Source organism: Hemibagrus wyckioides, linkage group LG16 (assembly GCF_019097595.1).
Source record: "Hemibagrus wyckioides isolate EC202008001 linkage group LG16, SWU_Hwy_1.0, whole genome shotgun sequence".
Lineage (NCBI taxonomy): Eukaryota > Metazoa > Chordata > Actinopteri > Siluriformes > Bagridae > Hemibagrus > Hemibagrus wyckioides.
Window position 1 is genome coordinate 15,016,620 of NC_080725.1, and position 7,392 is coordinate 15,024,011.

A 7,392-nucleotide genomic window follows, 5' to 3' on the forward strand; every position below is an offset into this window, starting at 1 on the left:
AGTGTGGCCTTTTATATCAAACCTGAAGGCCATCAAAGTAACTGAAGCGACTCACAAAGGCTGAAAAAGTGACCACAGAAATGACAGAATAATCCATCAGCTCTTTCTGCTTGTAAAGGTTTTGAGAAGATCCGAATGAACCATATGCCGTATTCACTTATACCATTTCTCAAGTTTCTAAGGCTGTGTTCGAGTCCATTTCACAGAAGCTCAGGTGCAGAGTTTATATATCTGCTATCACAGTCTAGAACTGAAACAGTGCCCTAGAATTCCTCCAGTGTTTTCAGGTCCTGCAGCAGGCCACGTGATGGTGAGGGTGATGCGTCATTGCAGGTTAAACAGAAAGTAGTTTCTTAAAGAAAGCTTCATATGAGAGTAGTGAGTAATGCTTAAAAACAAATTCCAGCGTCTTCCTGCGAGGACACGAGGCCTCACTAGGTTACACTTAATTGTTTGCTTAAAAGTAATATATGGAGCACTGAAACCTGTTCAGTTGTTCGTGTCATGGTTTTCCCCCCTTTTACATCCTGAATGCTTTATTTGTTCTTCTATTTAAAAAAAAAAACATTGGCATAAATCCTGCTTTAGTCCACCGCTTCCTACCGCAGTGCTCCGTCTCCACTCGCTGGGTTAAACAGAGTTAATCATTAATCCTTTTACTCTGGAGGCTTGTTTAGGTTTTTTGTTCCTCTGCTTTTCAGACAGTGGGCACGGCTCGCTGCAGCACGTCGATGATTTGCAGCACGACTGAAAGAGAAAGAGAATGGATCCATCACCCAATATTGTTTTCAGGGTCGGATCTTTACGATGTCACTGAGAAGCAATCAGTCTCCCATTTTCCTTTACCCTCGGACCCGGGATCGACTTCAGGCGGCGGTGACCTCTGACCTTTGTAGGATTGTTGCTTGTGAGAAAGGCAGCGGGGTTAGAGAGCAAAGTCGTAGAGGAGCAGTAACGAGGCCGTGCTGTGGTAATTGCAGCCGCAAATCAATCTAAGAAGAGTGTATTAACTTAATTGCGAGGGATCGCCTTTGTGCCACGACAATGCATAGCAAAAGCCGCGAGTCTTTGTCTGCGTGTCTCTCAGTTTTTCCTGAGCGAGATGGTTTACAGTCCTCCAGGAGCTTCAGCTGAGTAACTAAACAATTCCACACAAATCAGTTCATTTTCTGTAAACGTTGCCGAGATGTTGATTGGAGGCCCATTGTTCTCCACACCAACGTGATAAATGTGTGTTCTCTGGAGACGAATTCAATTTTAACATCATCGTCATAAAAATAAGCATCTCAAAAACAATCCCTCACTCGCTTTTTTTCCCCCTCAAGAGTCTGTTTCTACACATGCTCCAGATTCTTCAGCTGTAAATCTGTTTTCCATCCGACTGCAGAATTTGTGTCCTTTTTTCCCCGGTTGCAATCACTTATTTTTATTTGTGTGATCTTCAGCCCGTGTTTCGTCTTCATTATTTCTTACAATCACAACACACTGACGAGTCCCGGTCCTGCGCAACGTGTTCAACACGTGTTCATGTTTAAACATCGTGACTAATGAATCCAGGAACCGAATCCTCTCCTCAAGCCGGAGGAAGCCACAGATCTGCTGTTGAACAGGTTTCTACAGTTTTGAAGCTGTCTCCAAAATGAATACATTTTAATTTATGGAATAGAATCAAATCAAACTTCTACTAGGAAGCTAAAAAACTAGGGAACATTTTGAACTCAGAATCAAAATTTTTGGTTTCCAAACACATTGATGTGGAATGATGTTTAACCCCGCCTACAAAAAGGTCAAGCTCACGCAGAGCACTGAATAAATGAGGATAAATGAATATAATTTCTGGTTTTCTTTCAAGTTGCTAACAGGAAAATGTTGATTTAACTGCTGTGTCGAGTCTCATCATTTCGTTCATGCAAATGATTGAGTGAATGTGTTCATCCTGTCTGATGATCCAGGTGTTTCATGTGCTGGAAAATGAAGCTGGAGAGAGAAAAGATTTATTTATTTTTAATTAGAACTTTTTACATTTTGTCGTATTTTGTAAACATTATTGTCACTGCGCTGGAGTAACACCACAGCAGACACCTGCTAACTTCACAGCTAGAACCATGAACCATCATCAGACAACAAATTAGCAGCAGAAGATAACTGAAATATTTAATGTGCTTTAGGGCGGAGCTTTCCTTTTCCTTCTCTTTGAATTTTGTTGAAGTCATGTGAACGCTCTCCTGTGGTCACTCACACCATTAACCTTTTACTGAAGCACTGAAGCTGTCTGTGCTCCGGATCCTGGGATTAGTGTCTCTCCTGTTCTTCCTCTGAAGGACTCTTCTCGCCGTTCCTCAGTGGTATCCTTGTTCTCCTGAGCTGAATCTTCTCCTTTCTTTTTTTTCTTTTTTTTTTATACCAGAATCAGGGTCTGGATGGTGACGTTCCCATCGGTGTGAAAGCTAAATCAATCTCAATCTCTCTCTCTCTCTCTCTCTCTCTCTCTCTCTCTCTCGTTCATCCCATCAGCAAACGGATCCATCTCCCCCGAGAGCCCCGTTTACACACTGGATTACTGCTGCCCCCCGAAGGCTCGCTCTCTCTGCACTCCAGGAATTTTAATGCAGAATTTATCAGCTGCATCTCGCAGTGGTTTAAACCCTTTTCTACTTTATCAGGAGTTATGAAATCCGAGAGGACGAGTGGTTGGGCTTCGCTCTCGGCTACGAGCACCTCTGCTGCGTTTGTGGACCATGTCGTTAGATATTATACTGTTCTTTAAGGTTTAATTGCATAATTGAGGGCAGTTTAGCAAAATGTTCACTCGTGTAGCTAGAAGCTGTCAGATGTTTCACACTGAACTAAACTCTTTGTTCATATAGAAGCTATAAGCCCTTCATTATCCAATTAGCCTTTTTTTTCTAGAAGCTCAGTGCTGGTCTCCTGCCAGGCTTCAGGAGTTAAGAAGAAAAGAACCAGCAATAGTTTGGACTTTGGATCTGCCAGTTAACACACACACACACAAAAAGATTCCTCATGGCTTCTTCTTAGCTTCCAGAATTTGGAGCTATTACTGGAACAGTGTGTTGAAGGATTCCTCCAGATGGAGAACCAGAGAACTCGGTGTTGTAGATGTTGTGTAGAGCTTCACTTATAAATGTCTTGTTCTGATGTTTGTTTTGCAGTAGAAACGAGCAGAAACAGCAGTTTTGCTGCTTTCAGCTTTATAGAACTTTTCAGGTTTTTCTCCCAGAGAAATGACAGAAGAACCCTCAAGGACTGTCATTTTAGAAAAATAGTGTTTTACCTCAAATGAAACCCGAGCGTATTTCTGTGGACGGGACCAGTTTTTTTTTTTAGAGCAAGGTAAAAATGGGATTTGTTTACTGACCAGTCTGACCACAGTCCTGCTTTTTCCTATGGACTCACAAGACCAAGGTTCACAATATCACAGGTCATAGGTCACCTACATCTTTTGTTTAATCTGCAGGACAGAAGAATGACAACTCGAACCCTGGAGCTGATAGCTGTAAGAACTGAGGTTCAGACTGATCATCTCCACACACCAGAGCGAGTCTGAGCTTTACTGGAGTTCAGGCCCAGTTTCCCTTCAGTCCACACACACACACAGACTCAGACACACCGAAGTGCTTTCATGTTCACAGCGAATAAAACAACCTTGTTGCCAGGATCAGATCTGTAACATGACCAAATCATTTTAATATGTTAGTCTCCAAACTCTGTCTCTCTTGCAAAGCTCATCTGATTTGCCTGGCTTTCTTTCTTTCTGTTTTCTTTCTTTCTGTTTTCTCCCACATACACACATCTCTCCCCACAGCTCTTTATTTTTCTCTCTCATTGTGCTGTGTATTTAAAGAGTGTGTGTAGCCCCCAGGAGCTTACAGTAGAATTCCTAAAATAATTGTGTGTTTTTTTCCCCTCTTCACTTCAAGTGCATTAGGAAAGTGTGCTGCTGATTAATTGGGTTATTTTTGAGAAGCGGTGTTTGAGCGAGGCTCTGAGGCAGACGAGGCTCTGAGGCAGGCGAGGCTCTGAGTGGAATTTAGTCGGAGTGATTTGGAGTGATTGTGTTACGGCCCTGACGGCTTTGCCCCCTGCCCCACCCCCCCGTGGATTGGCTTTCAGCTCCCCATAACCCATTTCTGATTTTCTCCTCTCTAATCCCGGTCCGGTCCGATCGATCAGAAACAGATGTGGTGCCACAATTTATCTATTGTTCGTCCTGCAGCCACTTTGTGCCCCTTAAATCCACACAGCGTCGTTGTATTCATGGCAGGCCAAGCCTTTACCTCCCACAGAGTCTAGTGCATTCATCATTCCATTAAAACATTTACACACACACACACACAGAGATGTTCTGACTCTGCAGCTCTCACACACCTGATTACGTCCTCAGAAGAAAATAAGACACTTCCTGATGTGTTGTAGCTCTTTACATTAACCACGGGCTCTCTGTGGAAGCGATTTAGATTTTTACATGTTTAGTCTGGAAGACGCTTCATCTCATGCTGAAGGACACATCCCAGGAGGAGCATCAGCAGCGTGTCTCATCCGTACTCACCCTCTCACACGTCCTCTCACACCAGGAACACCACTTTCATCTTGTTACTCAGGAAGTAATCAAAAATGTTTAAGAACATGGACACACACACACACGCACACATGCAGGACTGTACAGAATTTGGCTCTCTTGCTGGACTGCAGTTTAATTTTTCACCCATGTTTCATGCGACTCAGGAACAAGCCTCCATTGTTTCATGGCTTACTTCCTTGTTTCTCCACCTATTTTATCATTCACAAGTGGCAAGATCAAACAGCACCAGAGAAACGCTGCATTGTGGAACCAGGGAAGTGTGTGTGTGTGTGTGTGTGTGTGTGTATGAGTGAACTTCTTCAGAGAGTAAATGAGCTGTGTGGAGGAGACATCCTGAAACTTCAAAATGACAGAAATGCACTGTCTGCTAAATTTCTGTCTTATCCGGTTCTAGCTGGAAATAGAAATATTAGGGTTCTACCAGGCAGGTAGATAGTTCTCAGATTTAATGCTTTACACTAAGAGCTTCTTTGGTTTGTTCTTCTGACTTGTGTAGAACCCGAGCACTTTCCTGTCAGAAGAAGTAACTTTAGAACTCATGGAGGAAGTTATTTTTGTCTCCATGGTGCACTGTGAATCGTGAATGATGAAACGTTTTGAAAAGCTCAGCTTTGTGGAATTTAAAGTGCTGATGGTGGAGCAACATGGAGACTAAGAGCAGAAGAAGTAAATGCAGGTGAAACAGATGAGCAGGACGTTTATACACACACACACAATGCTGAAGTAACGATAATCTTCAGATCCACAGTGTGTCTGCTGGAGTGTGGTGACGTGGTGTGACCTCAGCGTGACCGACGCCGGACAGGACCGTGTCCTCTGTACATGGGTCGAGTCACCTGTGTCCCCGAAACCACTGAAATCTACAGGAAATGTTTGGAGAAGATCCTCCATCTGTTACATGAAAGGAACCTGAGGCCTGAGCCATGGAGAAGAGCTCCGAAACAAATGGCACCCTCTGAAGAGCAGCAGCTCGATGGCCACAGAACGGGCCACTCCTGCTGAGAGCCATTCTCCTCGGCTGTGTTTTCGCAACTACACACACACACACACACACACACACTTATACACACCCCATTCACAGCTCTGGCCAACTTTTTATTCCTCATAACAAAACGTGAGTCTAATGAGAGATCAGAATAATGTGTAATACAAACAGCAATCAGAGTCAGTAAGCGAAACGTCAGTGTTGACCATTTTCACTTCATGCTTCAAAAACAACAAAAAAGAACTTCCTCCGAAAATAATAAACGTTTATATTTAGCCGATTGAAAGTTAGACAATCTATTTAGGAGGCGTCTTTTTGTGGCCTGTTTGTTTGATTAAATGTCTCGATAAAATGCGACAGATTTCAAAAGCAAGGCATCGGCAGGAGGAAGCGGAGAGGAGCGTATTTACTGCAGCTGGACTGATGGATTTCCTCTCAGTTCAAACAGTCGGGCAGAAGAAACCTCTCCATCACACACACACACTGCTGGGCTTTTGATGTCACACACTCATTCCTGCTCTGTTTGTACTGCAGTAACAGAGACTTCTGAAGACACAAAGCCGCATGAACATCTGAACTGGAGAATGAGCTTCATGATGTTTTCTCTGTTAGTCATGTTTATAGATTTATCCTGTGTTCACATCTCAGTCTTCCTAATTCTTTTTCTTTTATTATTATTATTATTATTATTATTATTATTATTATTATTATTATTATTATTATTATTATTATTATTATTAAATGCGTCCTGTGTAACAACTTATCATAACGGTATTTAAGGTGAAAATTAGACTAGTTTTTCCTGCATATTTGTTGTAGCATGAGTTTAAAACACTGATTGCAGTGGTGATGAATGAGACAAATAAAACTGACTTGAGCTTTGTGTGTGTGTGTGTGTGTGTGTGTAACCGACATGAAAGTGGCTTTAATCATAAACGGTCCACTGTAGAAGAACACACACTGTTCTCATGTCAAAGCCCGTGGCTTCCTTAATAAATGGCAAAAAAAAAACTCCTTCATCCTCAATAAAGTGGGATGTTTAATGGGAATCTCATCCTTCTGTGATCCTCTGGAAATTTCAGGGTCAAAAGTTGACAGTGTTTATGTGTTTGGGAGGAAATATCTAAGCGTTTAATTCTGCACACACCACAGTGATTTATTTCCAAACTCCTCTGTCCTGAGGAACGTTCCAGCTTTTATCACTGCACTGAAACTGGAGACTCCTTTCATACAGGATACAGTGACAGAGAACTTCACCGCCTCAGCTGTTACCATAGAAATTATAAGGTCATCATCATCGTGACTTGCTGTTGTAGAAATGAATGAACATTTTCTGACCAATCAGAATCCAGACCAGTGTTGAGGGGGAGATGTGAGGAGGTTGTAGAGGGTCAGAGGATATTCAGGAGAAACCTTTTAAAGCAGCTTGTAATCTGTGAGGATCAGTGGCTCAGTGGTAAAACGCTTGCCTCCTGTTTCTGGCATCACGCTGAGGATCAAGGTTCAAGTAGAGGGTCAGCTGGTTGGATATTCAGAAGAAACTTTTTAGAGTCCCTGCTCTGACCCTCTACAATCTTCAGATGTAAACGTCATTTTATTAGAGTGTAGTACAAATGTAAATAGAAATAAGTAAAATAATGTATTGCAGTCAAACAGAACAAAGCAACACTGTGAAGTCAAACAAAATAAGAGTATATATATATATATATATATATATATATATATATATATATATATATATATATATATATATATATATATATATATATATATATATATATATATATCCTTCATGGTTCAAGCCTCA